Source organism: Salvelinus fontinalis, chromosome 24 (genome assembly GCF_029448725.1).
Source record: "Salvelinus fontinalis isolate EN_2023a chromosome 24, ASM2944872v1, whole genome shotgun sequence".
Taxonomy (NCBI): Eukaryota; Metazoa; Chordata; class Actinopteri; order Salmoniformes; family Salmonidae; genus Salvelinus; species Salvelinus fontinalis.
In genome coordinates this window covers 18,714,029-18,729,473 of record NC_074688.1, presented here as the reverse complement: position 1 = coordinate 18,729,473, position 15,445 = coordinate 18,714,029, and the positions used below count along the sequence as shown (strand labels likewise).

Genomic DNA, 15,445 nt, shown 5'->3' with positions numbered 1-15,445 from the left:
ATTTGAAGCTGGTGGACCAAAAATGAAAGTTACTTTTGGTTTTGGTCTACCAGCTTCAAACAGCTGTAAAATCTAGATTTTCTGTTATTGAAAATATATTTCACAGAGATTTAGATGATACAATGATTCCCTACACTAAACTGAAATTGAGCGAACAGTGTAGAATTTTTGCAATCAGGAAATGAATGATTTCCACTCGACAGATGCTGCTAAGGCGGAATAAATCCATACGCGAATGAATATCACAGCCAACCACAACACTGGCACGTAAGTAATACTGTAAAATCTATCATTCCACTATTAGCGCCAGATATAAAATGAACATTTTCTGAAATGTTCAATTGATCCCTAATATTCTGGACTGTTCTCTCCATATATTCTATTGACTCTAATTAAAGGTACACCAAATTGAAATGGATGGATTTAGATAAATGTAATAAAAAACCCATTGAATGAAAACTCCACAAGAAAATCTGTTGGCCAGCAAGTGTGAGGGTTTTCAGCAGTTAAATTAAATGTATTCAGTGTTAGCAAGCGAACCATGCATGGAAAGCCTGTTATGCACCTGCATAAGGTAAGTCTGAATACCAACAATGTAGAAGTGTGTAGGAAATCCATGCATAGGAAAGGCGTCTGAATTGGGCCCAAGGTAAATAATAATACACTTAATGTGTCATGCATCAGATGCAGCATGCAACAAAAATGTATCATGAATAAAGTGCAACGCTATCTTACTTAAACACCATGTAACCGTGTAATCATGCTCAACCCATTTACAGTAATGTAGACAACATGCTAAACAGTAAGGGGCCGATTCCAACTCAGGAAATGTACGCCTTTCCTAGGCATTTCTCAGACTAATACCTTACGCAGGTGCGTAATGAGCTTTGCAGGTGTGGTTCCCTTACGCGCTGAATACATTTAATTAAACTGCTGAAAACCCTCCCACTTACTGACCAACAGATCTTCTCATGGAGTTTTTTAGTACATTTATCTTAGGCCATCCCTTTAAATGTCAACAGACTAGAATACATATAGAGAACCGGTTCAGAATATAGGGATCAATGAAAGAATGCCATCTATGCATCTTTGTCTTCGTTTCAGCACCAACTGGAAGATTTAAAAATACTCTAATTTTATAGATTATTTTGGCAAACTGTAAAAGTTAAAAGTTGTGTCTATGTCCTCTTTTGTTGGCCTAGTCTTGTTAAATGTTTCCAGAATGTATAGTTTTTCATGAAATATTGGAAGGTGGAAAAAAGTGTACAATAGGTGTTGAACAATAGTCCTATTAATCTACCCTAATTCTCACTATTCATGGAACTGTGTGACAAAGGTCCAGTCGTCATGAACCATCGCCAGGCTCTAGAGGCTCCAGGTTTAACCTGCTACTTGTGGTCTGAGTTCCATAATGATTCATAGAGGCTACATGTCCCAACATTAGCCTAATATGATCCAGTAATGTTAGTGACCCTCAGGAACAACTACACAGACGTGACAGAGGAAAGAAAGGTCAACGGAATGGAATGATGCAAAATGTAGACTACAAATTGAAGAAAAGTAACACCTAAGTGACAGTTCTAAATGTATGTGGGTATTACTGACGGTGGCTCCCGATAGTGACTAATATTTAACATGGTACAAATTGTAAAATAAAACGGAGAAAAGCCAGGGTATATCATTTAAACTTTCTAAAGTGGATAAATCAACTCAGTAGGTTCAGCCCCACAGAAGCCTATAGCTTGGGTCTCCAAATTTCATCCACGCAAATTATGATGGCACACAGTTACAATTCTGAATAATGGCACAGCAATTTATAGCCTACTTCACTGTGGAAAAGGGGCCACAATACATTTCATGTTAATATCATTTTCAGTTTGCTTCGATATGACTGGTTTCACATTCGTCTCCCGGGATCATAAGGAAACATTTTCTAAAACAATTTCTATGTGTATTTACAATTCCCTTCCCCAAACGGATTACTAATTAATCTAGCTATTATCAATAGCTCTTATCAATTTATAAATTAAAGTGCGTGGAGAATGCTGATATTTATATAGGAGAAATTAAGTCGATGCTTTTTGACTTTGAACCGGCAGGTTTGCTCAACCTTGCAAGTAAAGGAGGTGGAATTATTCAAGAACGGAGTCACGGTCAGAATATGGTGTATTTGTAGACACACCTCCACCACACCTTCATTACTTACATCTCCAAGCCGAATGAGTAGCGGGTGAAGAACATGCTATTCTCATGCTTAAATTCAAGGTCAGAATAAGCACAGAGAGAAAAGTGATTCAAAAGGGAATTATGTTCAATTTATACACGCTTAACTATGAGTGCAGAACTGCTTGTATCTAGACTGTTTACAGTATCTCTTCCTCCCCTCACTCTCTCACTCTCTCTCTCTCTCTCTCTCTTCCCCCACCTCAATCTCTCTCTTTCTCTCTGCCCACCCACCCACCCACTCCCCCACCACTTCTCTCTCTCTGAGTCCTCCACCAACTCCTAGCTAATAAAACCGTCCACTCTAGCTAGCTTCCCATTCATCCCAAGGCTCCAAACCTGATGAATAATTTAGCAGTCTATATTTCCAGCCATCTGGTTCTCTTTGCCTGGCCATCAGTCCTCCTCCTAGTCTACGGACACTGGCTGCCTGCATAGGCTTCAAACATTCACATACCTATTCACACCCATAGACATATGCAGTACATAGGCACATTCATATACATTGGCATACATATTCATACTCAGTGTTTATATACATAATTGACCTTAAATGGTTTGCTTCTCATTCGCATAGCCACACTACAAGGAATCCAGGTGTTAAAGGTTTGAGGAGGAAGATAGCCACAGATCATTATAATGATAAAGCCATGACAGCCATGTCATGAATATTTATGAAGGTATATTTGTATGAATTTATTATACTTCTGTGAAGTAGCTGACTTTTACTCAACATGCAACAAAAGTGCAACTTAAGGGAAATGTACGACAAATGCAGCATTCATAATTTCCCCTCTGTAACGACAATCAAAAGGAATCGCTGTCATATGAACAGCACCTTAAAGCTAAAACGACTTGAACGAACACTTTCACCAGTCCAAATGCCACTTTCTGGTCATGAACCTGCTGCACTAGCCAACACCCACCAGCAGAGGACAGAGTAACCCCTCTGTCCCCTTTAACAAATGATTCTCCAGAGAGGACCATACCAGGTTCAACGCTATACAATAAAACAGGGTTAGGGTTCTGATCAGTGAGGTTCACGACGACAGCAACAATCCTGATCTAAAAACATAATTACATACAATTTCATATTGACACAGCACATGGTTATGAGCAACTAAAACTGGCGGACATCTTGAAATGACTGTTTAGATGGGGTTGCTGTGCTGTGCTTACTGAAATAGATCATTTGAGAAAAAATCAGATGATGGGAAAAGCTGGGAATCCCTCCCTCCTACCCTCCCTCTACTGAACACTGTCCTTTTCTCTGTTAAATTACAGCTCACAGAGATCAAGCCCCTGGTGGAGCGCCAACACAACCAGCCTCTTTGTTCAGGTGAAATTCTTCCCTGGTATCTCCGGCTCCCAAACTCCCGAGCTGCGTTTACTCAGCTTAAAGAAATGAGACGAGTCTTGTAGCTAGCTGCTTGGCGCCCATCCTCTTCCCCAGCCTTCTCCATAGACAGAGGATGCGTCCCAAGTGGCACCCTATGTCCTATATAGTGCACTAAAAAGAAAATAGGATGCCGTTTGGAAAGCAACCATAGACAGAGATGAGCATTTAAAGATGCAAATGTAACAGCCAAGATAATCCAGTCATTCTTCGGGTGCAGGCCTACCCTGTAAACAGGATTTATATGGTGCCGGCATAACGTAGACATACCTGCGGTAATGATATTAGGATTCATAAAAGACATTCTAGAATTGTAACATATGTCTCTGTAGTGTCATAAAATGAAATACCAGGGTAAATTAGGTTCATAAAATGAAAGCTCCAGTGAAATTGTGATGTGTATGAAATGACAGCACTGGATAAGCCACCGTGCCATGACAGTACCTAAGGAAACCACAGTGAAAACACTTTTGGTTCGGTGAAAAAACCCACATTTGTCTATTGTATGAGAGGTAGCCCAGCGGAATGAATGTGTGGCTCACTGTGCTCTCTGCCCTGACATCTTCCCCACCCATCCCAGACATTAAATATCAGCCCTCCAGCATCGTCAGTTGTGTGTGTGTGTGTGTGTGCGTGCGTGTGTGTGCGCGTGTGGTGTGTATGTGTACATGCATGTATCTGTGTGTACACACGTGTGCGAGCGTCCATGTGTGCACATTGGTCTGTGTATATGCACAGTACGTGTGTAGGGGTGGCTTGCTCTATCTGCTAAACATGACTGAGCCCAGTCTGGCTGGCTCAGAAAGAGAGAGGAGGTCAAACATTCATGTTACACTGCCTTTACACACACTGACAGATAAGGCTTTGATCTAACTTCAGCTGATCCTGTCTGTCAGTTCGCTGGTGGTGACGGCATGGTCAGGAAGCAGCTTAAAGGTTCTGCTTGTCCTGCGCCACAGAAAGATAAGCTACGCAATCTAACACTATGGGGAGAGGTCCAAATCACAGGCAAATACAAACACCAGTAAGGCAGTAACCCTTTGCTTTTCAATTCTTTACAGATGCCTTTCAGTGCACAACCAATCGCCCAGGCAGGGACACTACCTTGGTCTCCGTGCCATATAACATATTTCCAGGAACCGCAAGCTACTGTGGTGTGTGTGGCTCTGTGTGGACGTAATGAGGAGTTGTGAGGAGGGACAGTTAAAGGAGAGAGGGAGGAAGAGGGCATTGGGGAGGGGGTTGCAGTGTGCCAGGCACTGCACACAATGGGGTTTGCCCGCCACGGAGAGAGCAGAGAGAGAGAGAGCAGGAAGGAATCTGGCGGCTCTGTTTCTCTCTCCCTCATTCCCTCTCTCCCTGTCTCTCACTGGCTCAAATAGGAGAGGAGCGGCGAGGGGAGAGGAGAGAGAGGAGAGGGGCTAGGCGAGGGGAGAGGGGCTGGCTGCACTCGGAGCACTGCACGGCCAGGCTGAACTGAGTGAACTGCACCAGAGTGTTTGCTGTGAGGTCAGAGAGTCCAACATTCCTCTGGAGCTGTGTGTTTACACTGCTTGGGAGAGAGTGAGAGAGTGAGAGAGAGAGAGAGAGAGAGAGAGAGAGAGAGAGAGAGAGAGAGAGAGAGAGAGAGAGAGAGAGAGAGAGAGAGAGAGAGAGAGAGAGAGAGAGAGAGGGGGGGGGGGGGGGGCGCCAGGGGGGAATGAGGGGGCTTACAAAACAGGAACAAATCAACGTCCCGTCTCTCTTTGTGCCATACAGTCTCCTCCTGCTCTACTCTACTCTAACGCTGAACCAACGCAGCACTATCTATCACTTCAACTGGGGTTTTGAATCGTTACAAACTTTACATTATCTGTGAAGAAAAGCAACAGGCTGACAGCTTTTTATTTAAAGCCTGGGATCAAGTACAGATTTTTGAACGTTTGCAAGATGTGTGGTTTATTTAACATTAATAATTTATGTGTTGAAAAGTTGGGGGAAAACTGAAAGGAGCAGAGTTAGTTCTGGTAATAAAACGCATATTTCTCTGTGTCTCTAGAAACACACATGGAAAGGGAACTCCGACAATGGTAAATTCTGCAGAGTGAATTTCTTTTTTTTTTTATGATGTAAAACTCACAAAGTGAGATTCTACATAAAACTAGCTCGGCTTAACAATTGTGAAAACCCCGGAGCCTATGGAAAAACTAGAAACTACTGATATTGCTATTTATATTTATTTGATTCTGTTTATTTTACATTTACCATTTACTATAGTATACAAAAAATACATATTTTTCATCAAACATTCTTCAGTAAAATTTAATTCCAAATCACAAAAAATGTAATGATATTTGTTAGTAAATCATTGTAAAAATCAAACCAATTATCTGGTAAAAAAGTCCATAAGCATTTCCTTCTTAAAGCTTCATTTCTAATGAAGAGACATAGTAAGTAGTTCCTATGGAATAATCTCAACTTTAAAAACTAAAACCAATTTTGTCTTTACAAAATCCTTGCATCATTATTATAGAAATAGAATGTGTTAAGTATAAATTCTAGATCATGATCTTGACTAAACATGACTGGCTCATGCAACAAAATTGCAATTTTCACTATTAGCTACTAAAAGATCTTGGCTTAATACTAGGCAGACATATGCCATTCACCATTCATGTACATTGCTCATACTTATTTAAAAAAGGTTATTTAAGAAATGCATTAAAAAAACAGCTTGGCCAAAGATACAGTTGTTTTATGATAGTGCCCCTCTACCATTAAATCAACCAGACCTCTCTCAGATCTGGGCCTGTATTTAAAAAGCATTTAATAAATAAAATGACATAGACAGGGAGGAGCTGTTCCTAAACCAGCTCTCTTAAACTGAGAAGCTTTGTGAAAATGGGTACTGGTCTGCTGTACTTGTACTCAGAGCTGGGACGATCAGAAGTGCAGTTCATCGGAGAGATTTTCATTCACTGAATAAAGATGTTTCCTTTCCCCCTCTCCTGGACAGTCAGACACACTACACTCTATTCACAGCACACGTCTGCACTGCAGATTCCACAACACTTTAGGTAAGAACATTTGGCAACTGAATGAATCTGTAAACTTTTATAAATAACATGTAATATTATCTCTTGGTTGAAAGTATTCTCACAATCTCAGAGGCTATAATGAAGAAAGTATACAATTTACTGACTATAGAATTCTAAAAGGGGTGATTTCTACAGTAATCCTACAAAATTCAGCGAGTTAAAAGAATACGTCAATGTAAAGATCTTTGCTTTATGCTAAATTTACTACTTTAAAATATATGTCTATTTAATTGTACTTTTCAATTTGTAAAGTACAAAAGTTTCTCTCTCTTTCTGTCTGTCTCTCTCTAGTCTCCTTTAGTTTTCCGTTAAACACTTTTTTGTGGCTAAATAATCACACAATTTCTCAACAAAAGAAATGGAAAATCTATTTGCCAGTGTTTTAGTAGTATATATAACAGGGGTCCCCTCAGAACCAAAGAGTTCAGATTGCTCTCTTTAGGAAGCCTCAGCAATCGTGATAACAAATCACATCCAATCTACATAAAACAATAAAACATTTTAAAATTCCTAATGATTGATTCCAGAAATAGTCTCTGTTTCATCTGCCATGCCATTATGTGCAACCATGATCAGGTTTCTTGCCTTATACTATAATGATTTAGAATTACCATTTGAATTGCATGTGTTGGTTGCCTTTCAGGAAATCGTCACATCTGGCATCTGCTAGAATGTAATTTCAGCAAATCAAACCTGAGTGTTAGACTATTGGTTGTCTGGCATTCAAGACTGTTTAATCAATTTCAGACTGCTGCATATCAACACCAGTTGGTAGGAGCTCAAGTACGCACCCTGACAAAAACAAATCTAATACTGAACAGGGGAGGAATACGGCAAAATCCTGATAATTATTTCATAAATTTTAAATCTGCTGACTAAGACAATAGGGTGAGTTACAAAGTTGCTTAGATGGTCTATTTTACATTTCTGAAGCTGACATCTAGGAGATTGAAAAGACATTATACTAGCTTCAGATGACAGCTGTAATGCCACAGTATAGTTTCATTATTGTGGGAGTAGAACTTAAAAACTGTTTTTTAAAGCACAGTCAAAATTGAGAAACAAAAACAACAGCAGCTTATCAAGAACAAACAGGCACCACACTATCCAAATGAACTGAACCATCAAATTCTCTCACTTTTTACCATCTTTCAATTTCATCAGTAAAACAAACATGTATTATTTGTTGAAACATGTCATTCAATTCAGAACAATTTGAGTCAGTACCAAAACCTTCGGCTCTGTAAATCTATCAGTTAAGTATTTGAGCTCTGTCCTTCAAGTTATGAACGTTTACAGCAATAAAATCAAGTCACAGACAGAGTCAGGAAATGAGAGGAGGAAGTGCGCTTTGCTTCCAAAGGTTGAGCTATCCTTCATAGTTGTGTATTCTTTGGTAAAGTCCTGACGTACAATAACAATAGAAAAAGATCCAAACTGTCCCATCGTGCATTTGTGTGTGACTGGTGGTTGTGTGGATACGTTTACCAACGGCCTCAACAGCTCCAACATGACATTTTAACACTTCATTTAAGGGAAACATGCACTTAAAAAGCACTTAGTAACAACTGACAGGTAAGAGATAATTAAAAACTATCTTTACCCAGTGGAGAGCTGGAAAAGTGGGATGGGCGAGAGACAGAATGAAGAGGTATATGACAAGGTGGAGGTTTTGGCAGTTCAGCTACCGGTTAAGGGGATAGGGGACAACGGGAGAGAGAGAGGGAGAACTCACTCTGGCCAGACCTCCATTCCTCAGCTCCCCAGGGGGTACAGCCACAGTCACAGCCACAGCAGCCAGCCCTGCCGCAGGGGAGGGTAGCCAGACACCCACCCAGGACACCAGTCCCCCAAACAAACCGCTCCGGGAGGGAACCACCGCAAAGGCAAAGGCGGCAGGAGTTTTCCAATACAGCTGGGCACCGGGCAGCTGCCAAATCACCGCCACGCTTCTCTTCTTATTTTCTCTCTCTGTCAATCCCTCGCTCCAGAGCTGAGAGAGGCCCAGGATTGTGAGAGCAGAGGGAGAGAGAGAGAAGGAGAGAGGGAGAGTCAGCCACACAGACACAATGGATAGCCGTGGCTTTGACAATGCCTTCCCCAAACGCCAGAACCTTTGCTCCCTCTCCATGACACCCGCATTCAGCCAGACAGATTACGCTGGACACAGACAAAGGCAAGTGCAAAGAAGGACGGAAAGAATGGAGAGAGCAAGCAGGGGATAGCGGAGGGAAAAAAGGGGGTTAGGATAAATGGTAGGGTAAGATCGGCAAACTGCGCTCACCTTTCGTCCGACTCTGTTGTGTGTGTGTGTTTCATTCATTTTCTGAATTTCTTCACAGTAATCCATCACAAAGTTTGGCACAGAGTACCGCGACCGTAATGCGATGAGTACTGTTACGTATTTTCATATTCAGCCCTGCGCACTTTTGGTTATATGGGAAGTGTTTCCCCCTGCATGCGGTCATTGTCCAGTCCTAGTTGGAGATGACACAGAAAAGGAAAGGAATGTGAGATAGTCAGCTCAGCTGTTGATGTTTTGCTGTTGTTTCCCCTGAATCCTTCCTGCCTCTCAGTTGCGGCATAAGGACTTTCTTGTCCCCCTCCCTCCCTTTCCACTCACAAGTAAAACAGTAAGTATAAGTAGTGCCAATGAGTGTGTGTTTGTGTGTGTGTCTGTGTGTGTGTCTGTGTCTGTCTGTCTGTCTGTCTGTCTGTCTGTCTGTCTGTCTGTCTGTCTGTGTCTGTGTGTCTGTGTGTCTGTGTGTGTGTGTGTGTGTGTGTGTGTGTGTGTGTGTGTGTGTGTGTGTGTGTGTGTGTGTGTGTGTGTGTGTGTGTGTGTGTGTGTGTGTGGAGGGGGGTGATTGCGTGTCTGAGTGTGTGTACGTACATGCACGTTTGCTCGCGCATACATCCAGTGTGTTTTAATAAGGCACTGGGTCAAATGTGAAGACCTGTCTTCAGCAGCTCATTAAACTTCTCACGCCAATCATTCAACAGGAGCCTATAGAACATGGGAAACACAGGAGAACAAAGGTATGGTGCACCCAATAGCACCTTCGCTACGCTACCCCGACAGAACAAACCCACTTCCCTTTTTCTTAAACAATCGCAGCTTGGCTGTGCACTATGGGCAGTAACAATTCCCTTAGTGAGAAACAGACAGTTCTGCCCACTCCACAATATATTGTAGCTACAGGGGCTGTGCATACAGGTGTAGGATCTTAACTTGATCACCTTATTGCAGGAGAACTTTCCTGCAAAGCAGGAAATGTAAAACCTGTAGTGTATTTTAGGTTTAAAATGGCTTCTGAAGTTTGTAATTTCAGACTTGATTTTCCCTTACGAAAAATTCATCAACCCCTACAAAAATGTCCATTAATTATAATTCCCATTGCTTGTAGCTGCAGGAGTATTTTCCTGATGTAGCAAACTGGCTCAAATTAAGATCCTACATCTGTAGTTTCTTATATACAGACCCAGCTGAGAAAAAAGCTTGTTTTTAACGGTTCAGCAAAGAGAGGAAGCCAGGAGGAAACGTGCAACAAAGCAGGCAGAGGAGGAACTTTTCTAGTGAACTTGGTAAGGCAAATACTGTATGTGGCAATGGAGGAGAGACTATGGAGTCTTGGCATTTACTGTCTCTCAAAGACTGGGATGTAGGATTTGATTAGAAAACTATAATACATACAAATACACAGTAGCCAATTGAAAATGACCTACCTGATCATCATGTTCAACTTGTGGACCCAAACAGACCAATACAATATTTATGGGATTTGTTTATCAGGTTAATGTTAAATCTACAATTTCTGAAGAAATTACTTTCAGTTGTAACTGTCTGTGATACAGTATAATTGAATTACACATAAATAGCTTATAAATAGTATATCTTATATCTTAAATACAGTACCAGTCAAAAAAAAAATATTCTATGTTGTAGAATAAAAGTGAAGACATCAAACTATGAAATAACACATATGGAATCATGTAGTAACCAAGGTGTTAAACAAATCTAAATATATTTTAAAGTTTAGATTCTTAAAAGTAGCCACCCTTTGCCTTGATGACAGCTTTGCACACTCATAGCATTCTCTCAACCAGCTTCACCTGGAATGCTTTTCCAAGAGTCTTGAAGAAGTTCCCACATATGCTGAGCACTTGATGGCTGCTTTTCCTTCACTCTGCAGTCCAACTCATCCCAAACCAGCTCAATTGGGTTGAGGTCAGGAGATTGTGGAGGCCAGGTCATCTGATGCAGCACTCCATCACTCTCCTTAATGCTCAAATATCCCTTACACAGCCTGGGTGTGTTGGGTCATTGTCCTGTTGAAAAACAAATGGTAGTCCTACTAAGCGCAAACCAGATGGGATGGCGTATCACTGCATAATTCTGTGGCAGCCATGCTGGTTAAGTGTGCCTTGAATTCTAAATAAATCACAGACAGTGTCACCAGCAAAGCACCCCCACACCATCACACCTCCTCCTCCATGCTTCAAGGTGGGAACTACACATGCGGAGATCATCCGTTCACCTACCCGCATTTTAGGAACCAAAAATCTCAAATTTGGACTCATCAGACCAAAGGACAGATCTCCGCCCGTCTAATGTCCATTGCTTGTGTTTCTTGGCCCAAGAATGTCTCTTCTTATTATTGGTGTCCTTTAACCATAAAGGCCTGATTCACACAGTCTCCTCTGAACAGTTGATGTTGAGATGTGTCTGTTACTTGAACTCTGGGAAACATTTATTTGGGTTGCAATTTCTGAGACTGGTAACTCTAATAAATGTATCCTCTGCAGCAGAGGTAACGCTGGGTCTTCCTTTCCTGTGGCGGTCCTCATGAGAGCCAGTTTCATCACAGCGCTTGATGGTTTTTGCGACTGCGCTTGAAGAAACTTTGAAATTTTCTGGATTGACTGACCTTCATGTCTTAAAGTAATGATGAACTGTCATTTCTCTTTGCTTATTTGAGCTGTTCTTGCCATAATATGGACTTGGTCTTTTATCAAATATAGCTATCTTCTATATATCACCCCTACCTTGTCACAACACAACTGATTGGCTCAAACACATTAAGAAGGAAAGAAATTCCACAAATGAACTTTTAACAAGGCACACCTGTTAATTGAAATGCATTCCAGGTGACTACCTTATGAAGCTGGTTGATAGAATGCCAAAAGTGTGCAAAGCTATCATCAAGACAAAGGGTGGCTACTTTGAAGAATCTCAAATGCAAAATATATTTTGATTTGTATAACACTTTTCTGGTTACTACATGATTCCATATGTGTTACTTCACAGTTTTGATGTCTTCACTATTATTCTACAATGTAGAAAATAGCAAAAATAAAGAAAAACCCTGGAATGGGTAGATGTGTCCGAACTTTTGACTGGTATTGTATATATCAGTGAAATGCATGTAATCAAAATATTCCATTTGAAGAATGTTACTACAGGGTATAGTCTGACAGCGTGGCCATATCTTATGCATGCAGTTTGTGTACAAATATGATGTGTGTGATGATGGGGTCAGTCTGTCTCCGAAGACAGAGAGAAAGAGGAAGGAAGAGATGATGAGAGGGAGAAAGGGAAGAGACAGGGAGACAGAGATAAAGAGAGAGCAAGAGACAGACAGAGAGAGAGAGAGAGATGAAGAGAGAGATAGAGACAGGCAGACAGAAAAGAAGAGAACGAGATAGAAAGAGAAAAAGAAAGGGAGAGATGAAAAGAGGGAGGGAGGAGGGAGAGTCGAGGCGAGGCCAGGAAGAAATGAGGTGTCTGGTGCACATGCCCAGAAGAATAAGGCTGCTCGATACTTCTAAAGTCTTCACTTGTACTGCATGTATTATTTATTGTCCCCACTGCAGCTGTCTGAGGAACATTGAGATGTGTCTCTGTCAGATTCATAGCAGCTATGGGACCCAGCACAGTGCACCGAGGAGCCATTGCCATCCGTTTGACCAAAAACCCAGGGAAAGAGTATGTTGCTGGGGACATCGACTCATATAAATGAGTTATAGGAGGTGTTACCAAACTTGGTTACTTAACACTGGTATAATGCATTATGATGCGGTTCAAATGCATTGTAAGACTTGTCATAAGCATGTATGACCTTCTTAAGATATGTTATTATCATCTCACAATGACCCTGAATAAATAGCAGCCATTTTGAGTCAAGTGACATAGAGGGGTATAACTTTTTATAAGATTTATCATAAGACATTATAAAGGCTCATGCATGTTTACAACAAGTAGGCCTAATGAAGCATTATACAGTAAGTAAATGAAATGTTACCACTGATTAACCTTTCCATGCTTCTTTTCTCAGACAATCTCTAATCACCAGGGAAGGTGACGGAAACTTTCCGTCCCCCTTCTAAAATATGTTAATCCTAATTTAATGAATTATTAGATAATGATCATTCATGAGGATGAGGACATTACAGCAACATTCTGCAAAAACAGATTTTTTTTTATTCGCATAGCTTTCAGTTAAAGACAACTGAACATAACATGCTATTATTACAATATCATACAATGATCATATATGTCATGTATGATGTTCTGTCACATTCTCATCAACAAATTCAAATCACCAAATTCTCATCAACAAACTCAAATCACCAAACCAGAGGTTCTCACCTTTTGGCAATCTGTGGATTCATCATTATTAGGCATTTTGTCTAAACCCATCCCATGTCTGCCCAATGTACTACTGCTGAATGATGACTCGTCACTGAATTTAACATAAAGGCAGAGAATGATTTGGCTTGCCGCCTTAACAGCAGCCAAGAGATGGTTGCCTTACGATGGCAAGCCCCATACACTTTGCCACACCAAATGTACAGTACCAGTCAAAAGTTTGGAAACACCTACTCATTCAAGGGTTTTTCTTTATTTTTACTATTTTCTATGTTGTAGAATAATAGTGAAGACATCAAAACTATGAAATAACACATATGGAATCATGTAGTAACCAAAAAAGTGTTAAACAAATCTAAATATATTTTAAAGTTTAGATCTTCAAAGTAGCCACCCTTTTCCTTGATGACAGCTTTGCACACTCTTGGCATTCTCTCAACCAGCTTCATGAGGAATGCTTTTCCAACAGTCTTGAAGGAGTTCCCACACATGCTGAGCACTTGTTGGCTGCTTTTCCTTCACTGTGCAGTTCAACTCATCCCAAACCATCTCAATTGGGTTGAGGTTGGGTGATTGTGGAGGCCAGGTCATCTGATGCAGCTATCCATCACTCTCCTTCTTGGTCAAATAGTTCTTACACAGCCTGGAGGTGTGATTTGGGTCATTGTCCTGTTGGAAAACAAAGCGCAAACCAGATGGGATGGCGTATCACTGAAGAATGCTGTGGTAGCCATGCTGGTTAAGTGTGCCTTTCTAAATATATCACCGACAGTGTCAACAGAAAAGCACCCCCACTCCATAACACCTCCTCCTCCATGCTTCACGGTGGGAACCACACATGCAGAGATCATCTGTTCACCTACTCTGCGTCTCACAAAGACATGGCGGTCTTTGGAACCAAAACTCTAAAATTTGGACTCATCAAACCAAAGGACAGATTTCCACCGGTCTAATGTCCATTGCGCATGTTTCTTGGCCCAAGCAAGTCTCTTCTTATTATTGGTGTCCTTTAGTAGTGGTTTCTTAGCAGCAATTTGACTATGAAGGCCTCATTCACGCAGTCTCCTCTGAATAGTTGATGTTGAGAGGTGTCTGTTACTTTAACTCTGTGAAGCATTTATTTGAACTGCAATATCTGAGGATTGTACCTTGAATTAACTTATCCTCTGCAGCAGAGGTAACCCTACTTACCTTGTCACAACACAACTGAACTGCTCAAAGGCATTATTATTAATTAATTATTATTAATTATTATTATATATTATTATTATTATTATGGGGCGGCAGGGTAGCCTAGTGGTTAGAGCATTGGACTAGTAACCGAAAGTTGGCAAGTTCAAATCCCCGAGCTGACAAGGTACAAATCTGTCGTTCTGCCCCTGAACAGGCAGTTAACCCACTGTTCCTAGGCCATCATTGAAAATAAGAATTTGTTCTTAACTGACTTGCCTAGTTAAATAAAGGTAAATAAAGAAATTCCACAAATATACTTTTAACAAGGCACACCTGTTAATTGAAATGCATTCCAGGTGAAGCTGGTTGAGAGAATGCCAAGCGTGTGCAAAGCTGTCATCAAGGCAAAAGGTGGCTACTTTGAAGAATCTCAAATATAAAATATATTTAGATTTGTTTAACACTTTTTTGATTACTACATGATTCCATATGTGTTATTTCATAGTTTTGATGTCTTCACTATTATTCTAAAATGTAGAAAATAGTCAAATAAAAGCCTGGAATGAGTAGGTGAATGAGTAGGTGTGTTCAAACTTTTGACCGGTACTGTATATATTTATGGACATAGGTCAACATGAACTGTCAATTTTTCGACTGCATGGTGCAAAATCCGAGAATATTAACATATGGACTACAGCACTTGGCAGTATAAAATCATTACTTTAAGATATGTACTTAAGTAAGCAGGTCCTGTGGGTGGGATGGGGAGGCGGAATAAATGTATTTGTGTAATGTCTGTTGGTTTGTTCTTTTTTGTTAATCAACTAAAAAATTATCAAAACTTGATCACACAAAAAAAGTATGATGTTGAAGCGAATCCACAGGTCTGTGGTTGAAGTCTCATAAAGCGACTGCTCTAAACATGAGTAG

The 15,445-nt window shown here is 40.7% G+C and overlaps 1 long non-coding RNA gene across 1 annotated transcript; it reads right to left on the bottom strand.

Moving 5' to 3' along the window:
* Positions 1-5,540: 5,540 nt before the first annotated feature.
* LOC129822108 (uncharacterized) lies at positions 5,541-10,753 on the bottom strand. The gene is made up of 2 exons (XR_008754448.1): positions 8,981-10,753; positions 5,541-8,689 (listed from the first exon to the last, which is right to left on the bottom strand). It is a non-coding gene; the product is annotated as an uncharacterized LOC129822108 (long non-coding RNA).
* Between the last annotated feature and the right edge of the window lie 4,692 nt (positions 10,754-15,445).